The sequence below is a fragment of the Dasypus novemcinctus genome, chromosome 12 (assembly GCF_030445035.2).
Source record: "Dasypus novemcinctus isolate mDasNov1 chromosome 12, mDasNov1.1.hap2, whole genome shotgun sequence".
NCBI lineage: Eukaryota > Metazoa > Chordata > Mammalia > Cingulata > Dasypodidae > Dasypus > Dasypus novemcinctus.
This window is the reverse complement of record NC_080684.1, coordinates 89,344,414-89,361,512: the sequence shown is the minus strand read 5'-3', so window position 1 is coordinate 89,361,512 and position 17,099 is coordinate 89,344,414. Positions and strand designations below refer to the sequence as shown.

General features: G+C 38.9%; 1 protein-coding gene across 3 annotated transcripts in view; it reads left to right on the top strand.

Annotated features, from left to right (window-relative positions):
* Positions 1–17,099, top strand: part of SLC41A2 (solute carrier family 41 member 2) — a 174,122-nt gene that overhangs the window by 37,668 nt on the left and 119,355 nt on the right. The window lies entirely within an intron of this gene.

Genomic DNA, 17,099 nt, shown 5'->3' with positions numbered 1-17,099 from the left:
AGTAGCTGATCAAAGGTTGAGACAACACACCTGCAGAGTTTGGAGGCCATGGTCTTTATAACCCACCCTGGAACCACCAGGTTGGTCCAGGAGCCAAAGTTCTCATCGCCATTGCTGCCTCCCATGAGGCTAGATGTTAGGGGGTTGGTAGCTGCTACAGGAGGGTAAAACTCACTGATATTTATCACAATTTACCAGCTTAATCTCACTGTGCTTCAGTTTACTCATTTTAAAATGATAAGTATCCTCTGGTTTATTGGACTTACCCCAGCCAGCTAACATGGAGGTGAAGAAGATCAACCACCGCACTAGGGAGCCAAGAGTGCCTACAACTGAAAGCAGGAGAATTGCATCCATCATTCATGTGGAATCTAAGCCCCCTCTCAATATAGATGTAGAGTGTACATAACCATTCCAGGGTCCACAGGATGGAGGAATAGAGTATGGATTAGAGTAGACTTACTGATATTCTATTCATGAACTATTGTGATTAGTAATCGAAGAAAATGTAGCAGTGATGTGGAGAAAGTGGCCATGGTAGCTGCTGAGGGAAGGGAGTGAGAAGAAGAGATGTGATGTGGGAACATTTTCAGGACTTGGACTTGTCCTGGGTGGTACTGCAGAGACAGTTACTGGACATTGTATGTCCTCTCATGGCCCACTGAGTGGACTGGGGGAGAGTGTAAACTATAATGTGGACCATTGACCATGTGGTGCAGTGGTGCTCAGAGGTGTTCACCAAGTGCAATAAAGGTCCCATGATGATGGAGGAGGTTGTTGTTATGGGAGGAGTGGGGTGAGGGGGTGGGGGGGTATATGGGGACCTCATATTTTTTTAATGTAACATTAAAAAAATAAATAAAGACAAAAAAAAAGAGAAGTATCCTAGTATCTAACTCATAGGGTGTTGTAAATATTAAATAAGTTGATACACATATGAAACATTGACCTCTGTGCCTGAATTGGGTAAGTGTTCAATAGTATTAGCTATAATTATAATAATAATAAAAATACTTTTGCTCTATCTTCTTGAACTAGGACAGTTTAATTATATTTAATTCTTTCATGTGGCTTCTGAGAGATGTTCATGAAATATCTTATACACGCATTTAAAAACATATTAAAATGAATCCAGTGTGAATGTTTAAACACGTTTCTTCGGCTCTGTCAGTACCTCAAGTGTTTAGCATGAACCACTGGAAGTACTTGAAGAGTCTAAGAATTTTACTATTTGAAGGTAATATTGAGGCTATCTAGTCAAACTCTTTTATAGATGAGGAGACTAAAATTTAGAAAAATGAAATGTTTTGTTCAAAAGCCACCAATTAGATAGTGATAGAACCAGACTTTAAAAAGCCTTAGTTCAGTACCTTTTCTGCTATAAAATTTTGTCTTTCTTTGTCACTTGGAGTTAGCTCTTAATACAAATTTCTGAGATTTTAAAGAAAATACAAACAACTGTTTCATTATAGACTGTTGAAACTCAGCCCTTAACACATGTAGATCATAATTCATTCAGTAAGTATGATATGAGAACCTACTGTGCAGTCACTGGGCTGCTGTGTGTGTAAGGGGAAATGGGACATGAAGATATATTAAAAGATAATAATGCTCCTTCCTCCAAGATGAGAGAAGGGACAGGTAAGGAATAGGGTACTGTGGGAATTCAGGGGACAGTTACCTAACCTAGCATTGGAAGATCCAGGAAGGATTCCCAGAGGAGTTGGATCTTGAAGTCTTGAAGGATGAGTAGTAATTAGCATAGAGAAAGGAACTTTGGGACAGAGAGTTACATTCTAGGTGGTGATTCTCAGTATATATGCAAAGTCTTAGAAGTGAGAAAATGCTTGGTATGTTCAAAACCTCACTGCCCCACTTAGTAGTTCTGTGTTATTGGCAAGTTACTTAACGTCTCTGTGTCCCAATTTCCTCATCTGTAAATAGCAATAATAACAGGACTTGATTTATGAGGATTGAATAAGTTAATACATATAAAGCACTTAGAACAATGCAGACACATAATAAGCACTATTAAGTATTAGGTACTTTTTCAATCAATTCAGACTAAATCATTTTGTTTTTACATGTCCTTTGTGGGTCAGCTGCAGTTCTCCTTTTTGTCTTCATTTCAAGTCCAAGGCTGATGATGTACGCCCTGCCTGGGTCAAACTGCTCTTGTGGCAGAATGGATAAAATGAAATGGGAGAAGCATGTGATGGCTCATATAGCTCTCATTTCATTGGTCACCACAGGCTACATGATGTCAAGTCAAACCTGACATCAGTGTGCAGAAATGTATAATTCTCCTACTCAGAGAGGGAAGGACTAGTTGGTACAACATTATCTACCACTCTTAAGTATCAATATGCCTGGAATTTAAGAGTGAGGGAGTGATGAGAACAGAGGCCAAAGAAGTAAGTAGAGGCCAAATAGTGAAGAAACTTGAATATTAGGCTGAGAGAGAGGTTCTCAAAGTGTGGTCCGTGGACCTCTGGGGATGCCTCAGGCACTTTTCTCAGGGCCTGCCAGTGTAAGTTACCTCCCTCACCAAAATCTGTTTCCACGTGTTGACACAAGATGGTGGGCAATGTCTGTGAGGGTTCAGCCTTCCTTATTCCTCTTAAGACTCCTCTTAAGCTTCCTCTTAAAGTTTCTTCTGATCTCAGCTGTAGGCTGGCATAAGGCTCATCTCTCTCCCTGGGGCTTCTTTCTCTCTGGGCTCAGCTGCTCTGGTCTCTTTACAAGGTCAGCTGTAGACTGTCAGGCTCATCTCTCTTCCTGGGGCCTCTGCAGTGTCTAATGAGCTGCCTCTCTTCCTCTGTGCTCTTCTTTTCTGTGTATCTACTTCTATGTGAGTCTGTTTTACCAGCTTTGTATGGGGCTTGGGACTCAATGCTGAGTGGTACTCTAATGATGTGACTAAATCAAAGCCCTAATCTTAACATCATTTAATCAGACATCTTCACTAAATTCTAATACAATCAAAAGGTTCTCATGCCCAGAGGAACAGACCAGTTTGCAAACATAATCTCTCTTTTTGTAATTCATAAATAATCTAAAACTGCCAAATATGGGGAGAGACTGGACCAGGGATGTGGAAATGACTTAGGAGACAGTTCAAATTCAGTGGAAAGTTGAAGATGTTTTGATAACCCAGGCAATGTAAGATCTCTTGGTATTTGAGCCCCAGGCAAAGCTGTCAAGTAGTTTTTCTGACTAGAAACTTCCTTCTCTCATAATACATATTGCTCTCCACTTCCCTCCCTTTAAGCAGCACCTTTCCAATTCTTCTCCCTTCACCCAAGTGCCCTGTACTCTCACGTCACTTATTTGACCCCCTCATTCAAATGACTGAGAAATTTCATTTGTAATCTATTCTGACAGTATTTTTAAGAGCACTTTCCTGCTTTCATTTATCTCTCTGTATAGTCTTTTACTTATTTCTCTACCTAGACATCTTGACCTTTGTTTGAATTGTGATCCTTCAACTTAAATCTGTTAGGGAATTTGCTTAATTTTCTAAGGTTGTTCACTCATTTGTAAAACTGCCAACTTTGTGTACATATTGTGATTGTGTGTGTGACTGTGATCTCTTCTATGTCTGGCGCATAATAGATGCTCGATAAATGCTCATGGGGTATGGTTTCCTTCTCATCTCTAAGTTGATGGTATTATCTTTCCAGTAGCTGTTGGAAAAAAAAAAAACTTTGGAGTTATCTTGATGCTTTTCCATTTTTCTTACTCCCCACATCTATCTTGGTTGTTTATTTTTTTTTTTTTTTTAAGATTTATTTTCTTTATTCCCCTGCCCCCTTGTTGTTTGAGGTCACAGTCTGCTCTGTGTTCATTTGCTGTATGCTCTCTGTGTCTGATTGTCTTCTCTTTAGGAGGCACCAGGAACTGAACCTGGGACCTCCCATGTGGAAGAGAGGCACTCAGTCGCTTGAGCCACCTCAGCTCCCTGGTTTGTTGTGTCTCTTATTGTCTTTCCTCTTTGTGTCTCTTTGTTGTGTTATCATATTGTTGCATCAGCTTGCCATGTCTGCCCGTTGTGCCCACTCACCTTCTCCAGGAGGCACTGGGAACTGAACCCGGGACCTCCCATGTGGTAGGTGGGAGCCCAATTGCTTGAACCACATTTGCTTCTCTATCTTCTTTTTGTAATACCAGCTTTTTCGTATTTCTTCCTTTCTGTTACCTCTACCACTACCTTATTTTCAAACATGACCATAGTCATTTGATTTTTCAACTGCCCTTTTCTGTTAAATATTTTAATTTACATTTCTTTTTCATTATTATACACATGCTAACTATTTAAAATTGAAACATAGCGATCAACTGAAAGGTTAAATAACTTTTGTTAGTTATGTAATGAGTAAGTCCAGCAGCCACAATAAAGCCCAAGTATTAGTACCACCACTTCAGGAAATTCTTGGGTACTATCTTCTAAACAAAACATATATATACCATATGATTCTACTAGGTATATGCCTAACAGAAATGTATATATATGTTCACCAAAAGGCATGAACAAGGCTGTTCATAGCAGCACTATTTGTAATAGCCATAAAGAAAACTATCCAAATGCCAGACAGGAGAATGATAAATATGTTCACATAATGGAATTCCATAAAACACTGAGAGTTAATGATCTATAGTTAACAGCTACAATATGGATGGACCTCACAAATATACGTGAAAGAAGTCAAACACAAAGATTGTAGTACTGTATGATTTCATTATACAATGTAAATCAGGACAGTGGTTACCCTTGGGAAGATAACTGGAAGAAGCATGTGGAGGGGTACTTCTTGGGTACTAATTTTATTTTTATTATTTAATAAAATTTTTTGTTAAAATTTAATAAAAATTATTTTTATTAAAAATAATTTTATTTTTTCTTGATTTAGGTACTGGTTTCATGGGTATATTCATTTTACGAAAATTAAGCTATATATTTGTAATTTTTATACTTTGATATGCACACACACTTATATATAGTATACCTCATTAAAAAAAATTTTTCTTTAAGTAGCCCTGACTTCAAAAGCCATGTTCTTATTATTAAACTAGAAGCTGTGAGATAGATACTAGTTCTGACAGTTCCATTTACTAGTTCTTTGATCTTAGGTAGTTTCTTTTTTTTGCTGTTTTGTTTGTTTGTTTGTTTTTTAGGTACTGGGGAATCAAACCCAGGACCTTGTATGTGGAGAGCAGGTGCTGAACCTCTTGAGCTACATCTGCTCTCATTAAAGATACATACACATACACATATCTGTCTATATTTAGGAGGTCCCGAGGGATTGAACCCAGGACCTTGCACAGGGGAAGCAGGTGCCCAACCATTGAGCTATATCTGCTCCCCAATAAGAGTTGTGGTTTTTTTTTTCTTTGTTTTTAGGAGGTACTGGGGATTGAACCTGGGACCTTATACATGGGAAGCAGGCGCGCCCTTGGGTATCCTCTTAAAAAGCACTTTTATTTCCCCCATTTTCAAAATGGGGAAAAAGACCCCTTTTCTGGGTTGTAGACAGAACCAAAGGAAGTTAAAACGACTACCAACAACTTCTTTATGCCCTCATATCACAAATAAGATAAACATCTAAAACTCATTTATTCAAATATTTTTTGAATGTTTACAATGGGTTGGATATTTTTCTCATCTTGAGGGAAAGACAAAGTCACTGTCCTCATAGCATTCACATTGTACTTGAGAGAGACTTCAAAATACAAAAAAAAAAAAAACTCAAGTAGAATAACTGCAGATTGTGATGATGTATGAAGGAAATAAATGGCAAGAAGGGTCAAGGCTTTTTTAGAAGATCCTTATCATGGTCTATGGTGGACAACATAATGGCCCCCTGAAATGTTCCTGCCCTGATCTCTGGAACCTGTGAAAATGTTACATGGCAAGGAGGAATTAAGTTTGGAGATGGAATCAAGGTTGCTAATCAGCTGACCTTGACATGGGAGATTATCCTGGATCATCTGTTGGGCCCAGTGTATATCATGAATCCTTAAAACTGAAAGAGGAAAAAAAACTGAAAGAGGAAGTCAGGAACGTAAGTGTCAGAATGATATGATATGAGAAAAGCTCTATCAGCCATTGCTTGCTTTGGAGATGTCGTTGGGCCATGAACCAAGGAATGTGGGCCATCACTAGACTTTGGAAAAGGTAAGGAAACAGATTCTCCATTGGAGCATCCAGAAGGAAATCAACCCTGCGAACATATTGATTTTAGCTCATGAAAACCCATCTTGGACTTCTGAACTCCAGTATTCTAAGATAATACATTTGTATTGTTTTAGCCACCAAATTTGTGGTAATTTGTTGCAGCAGCGATAGGAAACTAATACATGATCTAAAAGGCTTTGAATGACCTAGTCCACGACCATCTTTTCAAGCTCATCTTGGTCCACTTTCTGCCTTGTTCACTGTATTCTAATCTCATTGGTCTTTTTTTGGTTCCTGAATTGTGCCATATTCTTTCATGTCTTATGCTCTTTGCCTAGAATATTCTTTTCACTCAGATTTTGAAGCATTCTTTAGATTTTATCTTAAATGCTATTTCTTTTTTTCATCAGAGAGACATTTGTTTATCCTCTAATCCAAATTGGATCACTAGTATAACTTTTATAGGACAGTTGTAGTGGTGACATGTCTTTTGTTTTATTTTAAAGCATTGTAACCCTGTAAGTTATCTGACATATAGTGGGTTCTCAATAAATAAATGTTGAACAAGCATAGTTTAGTGAAGATCTGCTATTGGCCAGGCACTCTACTAGACCCTTTACATGCATTATTTCATTTAATCCTTAAAGTAAAAAAACTTTACTAGCTTACAGACCTGGGCCTTGCATCTTGGTTTAACTTCAGTGCCTGTCCTCCTAACCACTATACATTATTGAATTTTTTATGCATGTGAAAACATGCTCAATCTTTTAAAAGTTATATAATTCTAAAGTGGTAGAATTCAGGGCTAGTTTTAAACAACTAAAATAGTTTGTCTTTTGTGCTTTTGTATTTTGTGTGTTATGTATTTTGCTTCAGCTAGATCATCAAATTTAGAATAAGGGGTTAAATGGTTGTTAGTGTCTTTCTTAGCTTGCCAAAGGACTGCCAATACAAAGTACCAGAAATAGGTTGACTTTTATAATGGAGACTTTATTTAGGGTAAAAGCTTACAGTCCTGAGGCCATGAAATGTTCAAATCAAAGCTCCATCAGAGTTGCTTTCTCACCAGTCAGCTACTGTTGATCCTAGCATCCAGCCACGTGGTGAAGAGGGCCAATGATCTCTGCTTTCCCCTCCAGAATCTACTGTCTCCTGGAGCTCAGCTATGGGCAACCAGGCATACGGATTGTCTTTTTCTGGGCCTCCTCTCTCAGTATTGGCTCCTCCATGTTCTTCCTAAGTTCAGCTGTGGCTATCACGCATATGGCTCCTCTCTTCCTGGGCCTCCCTTCTTGAGCTCAGCTGTGGGCAAAATTGGACTCCTTTCTCTCACATTCCTGTGTTTCTATCTCTCTCTGTCTCCATTTATATTAGACCCAGCAAGAGGACAGCACACCTCACTGAGTCCAATCAAAAGCCTGAAAGTGATTTTATCAAGTAAATGCATCAAAGGATCCTTAACCGACACACCCACAGGAATAGGTTGGTTTAGGAACATGGTCCTCCTTTTTTTGGGATTCATAAGAACTTCAAATGTCATAATGTCTTAAAAGTACTCTAATATTGTGACAATGGCATATTAGGGCAGGCTACTTAGCCATTATCTCTTTTTCTATTTAATAGGCCTGTTCTCTAGCTCTGCCTCTGTTGGAGTTGTGGACTCAAAGGGTATTGGGAATGAAAGACAAAGAGAGATTGGGATCAGGGGATCTGAGAGCATTGAAGCCTCAAGCTCATCAGACAAGTTTATTAATCTCAGGGACTTCTTTATATACCCCAAGCAATCATGAGAACCAGCAACTATCCTAGCTAACTATTCCCATTACCTCAACCTGTGTGTAACAGTGGATCAAAATCTACGATTATAAATCAAAGTACAAAGTTTCAATGTTCTATTATATTGTTGAGAAAACATACCCATAAATCTTGTTGCCCAGGTTGTTCCAATTTACCTAGTCCTCGTTCCACCTGAATATACACATCTCTTGCTAGATTTATGACTTGCACTTATAGCTATGGAGACAGCATGACTCAGTGGTCAAGGAAGTAACTTGCTTCCATGGAAACAACATGCCTTTGTTTCCCACATGCCTCTCTGCTTTTCTTTTTTAATTGTCAATCAGCTTTGAGTTATCAATTGATGTTTGCCGAGAAAAATTGTCAGTGTCACCTGTTTTGAATTGGAGGTACAATTCAAGGATTAAGTTTATAGCTATTATCCTTACTTTACAAATGAGGGGCTTGATTGAGGCTCAGAGAGGTCATTCAGCTAGTGAATGCAAGGGTGGGAATTCAAATACAAAATTTTACCCTAAAGCCTATGCCTTTTTGGTAAGAGTAGAAAATGTAAATACATGGATTGTAACTGGTGTATGAATGAATATATAAGTACCTTAAGAAGTGCCTCTGATGTAATGGTTCCATTTTAATTTTAAGAGTAATTTGTGGACTTCCACTTCTGGGAAGATGGAGATGTGCACTTTTTTTTTTTTTTTAATTCTGCCCATTAAGTGCAACTGAAGACCCTGGAAATTTGATATAAAACAAACATAAGGAGACCCTGACAGGTGGAGAGAAGACAGACTGGCTAGATATCTAGAGATCCAAGGAACAACACAGTGGTGAGTTGTTTGGTTTTTTATTTTGTCTAGTTTATCCCAAAATTGGAGCTGAAGAAACTAGCAACCTGTAAATGCCAATGGATGCAGACAAAAAAGGCCCAATGAAAGCCTGCTTTCTCTAGCCAAGGGACCAGGAAAAGGGCAGTCTAGCAAGACAAAACATTTAGACACTAATTGTTCTACTCCAGCTAAACATTTTTGAAAAGTGTGACCCACTCACACCCACATCAGCAATGGCCCAGCCGGGAACATAGTTGTCCACCCTCGCAAAGCTGTAACTAGATACCCCAACACTCTGCCTAGGGTGGTGTCAAAGAAGGCCAAGTAGGGAGCCAAACCTTTAATCCCTGCCAGCTCATAATAAGCCTGCCCCCCACATACACACACACATGTGCTGCAATGTCAGTGGAGACCACAGGGGGAGCCTGGACTACCATTCTCATTCAATAGCAGCAAGACATCCCTTTGCCTCCCCACTGGAGTGGTATCAGAAGAAACCTAATGGAGCATCAGGACTTTCACCATTGCCCAGTAATAACCCCACCATGGTGTTAGTGAAAAACACATAGGGAGATGGAATTCCAATCCCCACCCAATAGTAATAAGGCCTCTCTACTCCGCATATGTCAACAGAGGCCAAATGGGAAACCTGGACTTCTGCTCCCACCTGGTAATAACAAGGTGGTGTCCCCCCTTCCCCTGCTAGAGTGGTGTCAGAGAAAACCAGCTAAACCAGAAGGTTTAACTAAGATCCAGGGTCTTATAAGATAATACAAAAATGTCCAAATTGCAATAAAAAAGTCATCATTTCAAGAAACAGGAAGACCTCAAATAAAATGAAAAAGACATTCAGTAGATGCCGGCACAAGATGACAGAGATGTGAGAATTATCTAACAAAGATGTTAAAGCAGCAATGATGAAAAATACTTCAGCAAGCAATTACGAATATTCTTGAAACAAATGAAAAAAAAAGTTTCAACAAAGAAATAAAAAGCCTCAGCAAATAAAAAAAATAAAGAATCAAATGAAATTTTTGGAATGGGAAAATGCAATGACTGAATCATACTCAGTGGCTAGGCTTAATAGCAGAATGGAGGGGAAAGAGGAAAGAATCATAAACTGGATGGTAGGACAATACAAACTACACAATTTGAATAGAAAAAAGAACAGAGTCTCAGAGACCTGTGGGACTATAATACAAGATCTAACGTTTCTATCATTGGAATTCTGGAAGGAGAGGAGTAAGAGAAAAAGACTGAAAAAGCACTTCAAGAAATAATGACTAACAGAACCAGCAAGATGTTGGCAGAGTAAGGAGCACCTAGAGTCAGCTTCTGCTACAGGGCAGTTAGTAATCACTCAGCGCTATCTAAAGCACTTGTTTGGGGGCTCCAGGAGACCAGAAGAGCATCCTGCAATGTCCTTGAAGGAATGGAAGGAGGAGACTTCTGCAGAGAAGATTTGTAAGTAGAGTGCTCCACACCATGGAGGCTGGTACTTATCCTCCACTGGAGGCACAAGCCGCCTCGGGAGCTGTTCGGCGGCTGGAATTGAAAGCTCCACTTCCCCAAAGTGGGGGAGAAAGAGATAGTTGGGCACCAACTTCAGCTACTGATTAGTAAATTTGGTGGGCTAAAGTATAATCCTAAGAATAGTTGAAGTTTGAAGCCGTCCAAGTCAGAAAGAGGCCAGTAGCCACCATTTTAACTCTGTCCCAGCACAAGGGGAAGCAGGGTGGATTGAAAATCGCAGTGCTCATAGGACTGGCTTCTTTCCATCCAGTTCAGATTGTAGCTCTAGCCTGATCTCCAGCCCCACCTCCCACAGAGAGGAAGCTGGGGGGAACTGTACCAGCCCCTCCGGAAAATTACAGGCCATGCCACAGAGGCCAGTGATCATCCTCTGGTTGTACAAGCTGCCTCAGGAGCTATTCTGTGGTTGGAATTGAAAACTCCATTTCCCAAACATGGGAGGAAGAGACAGTTGGCCACTGACTTCAGCTATTGATTAGTAAAATCGACTGGCTAAAGTATAACCCTAAGAACAGCTAAAGTTTGAACCTGTCCAAGTCAGAAAGAGGCCATTTTGACTCTTCCCCTGGCATGAGGGGATGCCGGGCTGACTGAAAATCACTGTAAAGGTGGGGACCAGCTTTTTTGACCCAGATTGGCCTGCTGCCCTAGCCTAGGCTTCAGTCCCCCATTAGCAGGGAGAGGCTGGCAAGCCCTGCACCAGCTTCTCTGGGTAACTGCAGGTACATTTGACAGGCAGACTGAATAGTTGGAAGTCTACCTGGGCAACTGTGGTCAGTTTTGACCCACACGGCTTAGTTTGCTGCCCACACCTGCAGCTCCATCCCCACCCCAGGCAAAGAAGAAAGGAGCATTAAGCTTCATCAGTCTTTCTGGGTAACTACAGTCTAGGCCTGTACAACTTGGATTACTACACACAACTGTGGTCTGACCCTACCCCTGGCAAAGGAGAAAGATGGAAGAAGATTCACCAGTTCCTGGGGCAATGCAGGCAGCTTGAGGCTCCACAGCTTATAGCACCAACTACATTCTTGGCTCCTGCCACACAACCAGCAAGGAAGAAAGGGCAAGAAAGCCTTAACTAAAGAGAGAAACTGCACCCAGAATAAATACATCTAGTAAGCCAGGTGCCTGGACACCAACGAAAAATTACAATCCACACCAAGATACAGGAAGATATGGCCCAGTTAAAGGAACAAAATAAGCCTCCAGATTACAAAAGGAGTTGAGACAACTAATCATAGATGTTCAAACCTCCTTAATAAATTCAAAGACATGGCTAAAGAGATTAAGGCTATTAAGACATTGGATGAGCACAAAGAATTATTTGACAGCATACATAGAAAAATAGCACATCTTATGGGAATGAAAGATACAATAAATGAAATAAAAAATACACTGGAATCATTTAATAGCAGATTTGAGGAGGAAGAAGAAAGGATTGGTAAACTTGAAGAAATGGTATCCAAAATGAACATACAAAAGAACAGATGAAAAAGAGAATGGAAAAAATTGAACCGGTTTCAAGGAACTAAACAACAGCAAGAGATGTACAAACATACATGTCATGGGTGTCCCAGAGGGAGAAGAGAAGGGAAAAGGGGCAGAAGGAATATTTGAAGAAATGATGGTAGAAAATTTCTCAGTCCTATTAAAGGACATGGATATCTGTGCCCCAGAAGCACAATGTACTCCCATTCAAATCTGAATAGACCAACTCCAAGACACATACTAATCAAAATGTCAAATGCCAAAGACAAGGAGAGAATTCTGAGAGCAGCGAGAGAAAAACAATGTATAACATATAAGGGATACCCAATAAGATTGAGTGCTGATTTCTCATCAGAGTCCATGGAGACCATGGAAGCAAGATATGTAGCAAGGGTGTGCTACAGTCTGAAGAGAAAAGACAGGAAAGAGAGGCTTAGAAGAGAGTCCAGAAATGAAGACTTTTCCAGTAAAGTTAACTAAAAGTATCAAAAGAGTGGTGAAAATAAAATGACAGATAAAGCCCAAAGGTCAAAATGGATGAAATAGGAACTGCCTTTATGGTAGTGATGTTGAGTGTTGATGGATTGAACTCCCCAATTGGGAGACACAGACTGGCAGAGTGTATGGGAGGGTGTGAGCCATCTGTGTGCTGTTTGCAGGATACTCATCTTAGATCCAAGAATACCAATAGACTGATGGTGAAAGGCTGAAAAAAGATATTCCATGCATGCAGTAATAAAAATTTTAAAAGTCGGAGTGGCTATACTTATATCAGATGATATAGGCTTTAAAAGACACTAGTTGTGCACAGTCTGGGGAGGAAGTCAGGAAAGAAGGGTTCCATTTGCAGTAGCAACTAGGAGAGTTGATAATTAGAAGTAAACATAACCAACGATGTATAGCACTTGTATTCAAAAACCTGTAGCTCATTGTTGGGGGAAATTGAAAATGTCCTAAATGGTTGAAGGAGCATTCCATGCTCATGGATTAGAGAATGGGTATCTTTGTGGTGTCAATTCTACCCAGATTGATGTGCAATTTTGGTGCAATCCCGATAAAACTTCCACCAGCATTTAAAAAAGTGAATGGGAAAACATGCTTGTCAAATTTGTTTGGAAGTGTAAGGGGTCCTGACTAGCCAGAAACATCTTAAAGGGAAGAGTGAGGTTGGAGGACTCTCACTTTCAGACTTTGGATTCTTTTACCTAGCTACATGGTGGAAGCACCATGGAACTGGCATAAAGACAGACACAGACCAATGGAACCAAACTGATGGTTCAGAAACAGACCTTCATGTTGATTGTCAAGTGATTTTTGGCAGGCCTGTCAAACCCACTGAGCTTGGGCAGAGCAGTTCATTCAATGTGTGGTGCTAGGAGAACTGGTTGTCCATAGCAAAAGGAAGGAGGGAGGACCCCTATCTCACACCTTAGGCAGAGATTAACTCAAAGTGGATCAAAAACCTAAATATAAGCAAGAACCAAAAAGCTTCTAGAAGAAAATGTAGGAAAACATCTTCAAGACCTGATGGTAGGTGGTGGATTCTTAAAGGCAATAAGAGGAGGACTGAGATGTACTACTGATGTTTAATCCATGTAGAAGTTTTAATTAACCTGATTGTAAAAACGTAGAAATGTCTAGAGTTGATGCTAACACAATATAGTGAGTAAAGCTGATTTGAAAATGGGAATGTGGCTAAAAAGGGTAATCTAGGGATGTAAATGCCAACTGAAAGAAAGCTAGGGAATAATCTAGGGACTGAATAACACAGTAACCCAGAGGTGGATGAGAATTGTGGTCAATGGGTACAGATGCAAGAGTGTCCTTTGTCAGCTAGAGCAGATGTATGTCACTCTCACAGGGTAGTGGAGATGTGGAGAAGCATGAGAAAAATACAATAGGAGTGACTTATGGACTGTGGTTAACAGTAATGTAATATTCATGCATGTACTGTGTTCATAATGGGGGAGTTTGAAAAAAGTATGCTAAATGTACGCTATGGAACTGATAATAGTCTGATCATATTATTTTATAATCTGTAAAAAATGTTCCACCATGGTGTGGTGTGTTGATAGAGGGGTGTTGTATAGAGATTCTGAACATGTACATGATTGTTTGGTAAGTTAACAACTTCATTCATAAAAATATATTCAGCAAATAATAATAGGGTCGATTGGAGGAAAAATATACCAAATTTAAGATAAGGATTATAGTCAATAGTAAGATTTTCATGATATTCTTTCATAATTTGTAACAAATGTCTCATGACAATGCAAGGTGTTGGTATGATATATGGGACCCTTGTATGATGTTATACATGTTTGCTTTATAAGTTCACAACTTTTACCATACCGTTATTACGTATGTTCATATATAAATGATATAAAAATAATAATAGGGTAGGTTTAGGGAAAAATACATCAAGATTAAGATTAAAAAAAAGAAATAATGATTGAAAACTTACCAAATTTGGCAAGATACATAAGCCTACAGATTAAAAAATCTGAGTGAACCCCAAACAAGATAAATCCAAAGAAACCCACACCAAGACACATCACAATTAAACTAAAGGAAAAAAAATACCTAGAAAGTAGCCAGAGAATACTCAAATGATAGTGGATTAATTGGTAGAAACCATTGAAACGAAGAAGTGGCAAAACATTATTCAAGTGCTGAAAGAAAATAACTGCCAACCAGAATCCTGTACCCAGCAAAAAATATTATTCAGGAATGAAGGCAAAAATCAAGACATTTTCAGTGAAGAAAAACAGAATTTTTCACCAGCAGATTTACTCAGAATGGCTTAAGAAAGCCTCTCTAAACAGAAATGAAATGAAACCAGAAGAAATGTTGGAACATAGGAGGGAAGGAAGAACACGGCAAGTAGAAATATGGGTAAATATAGTTCGCTTTCCTGCTCTTGAATTTTCTAAATTATGTCTGATAGTTGAAGCAATAACTATAACACAATCTGATGTGGTCCTAAATGTACGTACATTTAAGGCAATTATTTAAGGCAATATTTAAGGCAATTATTAATGGGGAAAGTTAAAGATGTAAAGGGATATAAAGTTTCTATATTTCATTCAAAATAGTAAAATAATACCAGTATATTGTAATAAGTTATGTATATATTATGTGATGCCCAGAGCAATCACTAAAAAGCTAAAACTAAAAGTTTTGAAATACATTCAAAACACAATAGATAAATCAAAATGGACTTGTAAAAAGAAAGTTCAAGTAAACCACAATAAAGCAAGAAAAAGAAAGCAAAGAAAAAACCCAAAACAAACAGAAGGCAAAAATAGGAACCATAAGCCTTAACATATCAATAATTACCTTTCAATATTAGATCACACTCCATTCCTTTTCATGACATGTTTGCAAAGCTGGGTTTTCAGTGGTTACTGTGATAAAAAACAAAAATTAATGTGCAACAGGAAATGGGGATAGCAATTTATAATCTGATTCCAGATTTGAGAAGTTGTGCAGTACTGAACAGGTGTACTATCCTATTAGTAAGTAATTATGATTAAGAAGGACATAAAGTAATTTTTCTTTCCATTTATTTGTATTATTTCTTCAAATGGCTACTGAATTGTTAGAACATAGATACATATTAAGTTGTTTGGGCCTAACTACTTAATTAATAGGATGATTGCTTAATGCTTTTGGCTTAGGGTGCCATGAACACATTACCAAGATCCTAAGGTTGCTGTGAACTGAGAAAGTTTGGGAACATCTGCAAGTACACCTCTGTAGGTGTAGAGAAAAGAATGTACACTTTATTTAGCATGAGGTAGGCAATAAATAATTTTAATTGTTATTACATCAATGCTAAGGTGTTAAGCATTTTATGGTAATTCTCATAGAAGGATTTTATTTGACTTGAACTTGAAAAGGATAGTAATTACTGAAAGGAATGCATCCCAATAGATCTAAAATATAATGGCATGTGACTGATAAGGATATTTGGATGTTCTGGTGTTTCTAAGATCAAATCATGTAGGTAGGAGTCTTAAAATGATGATGTAGGTAAGATGTAGGTAAGATAATTCCTGAATTATCACTGATCTGATAAAAATAATTTTTTTAAAGATTTATTTATTTCTCCCCCACCCCCATTACCCCTTTGCTGTGTCCATTTGCTGTTTGTTCTTCTTTGTCTGCTTGTATTCTCATTAGGCAGCTCCAGGAACCTATCCTGGGACATTCCGGAGTGGGAGAGATGCGATTACTCTCTTGCGCCACCTCAACTCCCTGTTCTGCTATGTCTTCTTATTTTCTCTCCTCTGTCTCTGGTTGCATCATCTTGCTGTGCCAGCTCTCAGCATTACCCGGCACTCCTGCATGGGGTGGCTTTCGCACGCTGGGTGGCATTCCCACGCAGGGGAGCACTCCTGTGAAGTGTGGCATTTCAGCGCTGGCTGGCACTCTGCGTGGGCCAGCTTGCCCTTACCAGGAGGCCCTGGGCATCGAACCCTGGACCTCCTATATGGTAGATAGGAACTCAGTTTGTTGAGTTAACATCCGTTTCCCTCTCACAGATTTGTTTTGAAGATTAAGTGAGTAAACCTGAAGAACAGTTCCTATTACATAGTAATCACTCAGTGAATGTTAGCTATTGTTAAAATTTGCTATTATTATCTGTTCTTATTTACTATCATCACCACCACCATCATCTCTGAAGGATGCATTTTCCCCTAGTATACCAGAATCCTTAACCCATCATAAAATATCTTAACATAACACATCCTTTCTTAATAACATTTGTAAAATAGCACTTTATAGTTGTATGATCTTTTTGCTTTAGAAGGCACTTAATATCTTTTATTTTCATTGTCATGGTATTCTCAGAGGGATAGACAGGGCAGATATTTTCTTCATTTCATCGATGAAGAAATCAAGATCAGAAAGGTAAGTGACTCATCCAGGTTCATACAGCTAGATCCATGCCTAAAATCTCAAATCTTCTAAATTTGCATGTAATGCTATTTTTATAATCCTGTGCTCTGGAACATCTTGCCTCACAGTCTAGAATGGGGACGAGAACAGGGGAATTCTCAGAACTCCTTAGATTAACTCTCAGTCCCATCTTTTGACCTTAGGAAAATCATTTAACTTCTCTGAATCTTTATTTCTTCATTTGTAAATTATCGTTTGTAAATTAGATAAAAACTACTCTTGTGGTGTTGCAGAAAGTGTTAGACCTATGTAGGATTCAAATACAGGTTTTCTGTTTCCAGAGTCTGCTCTCTTAACTACTAGCTATACTGCCA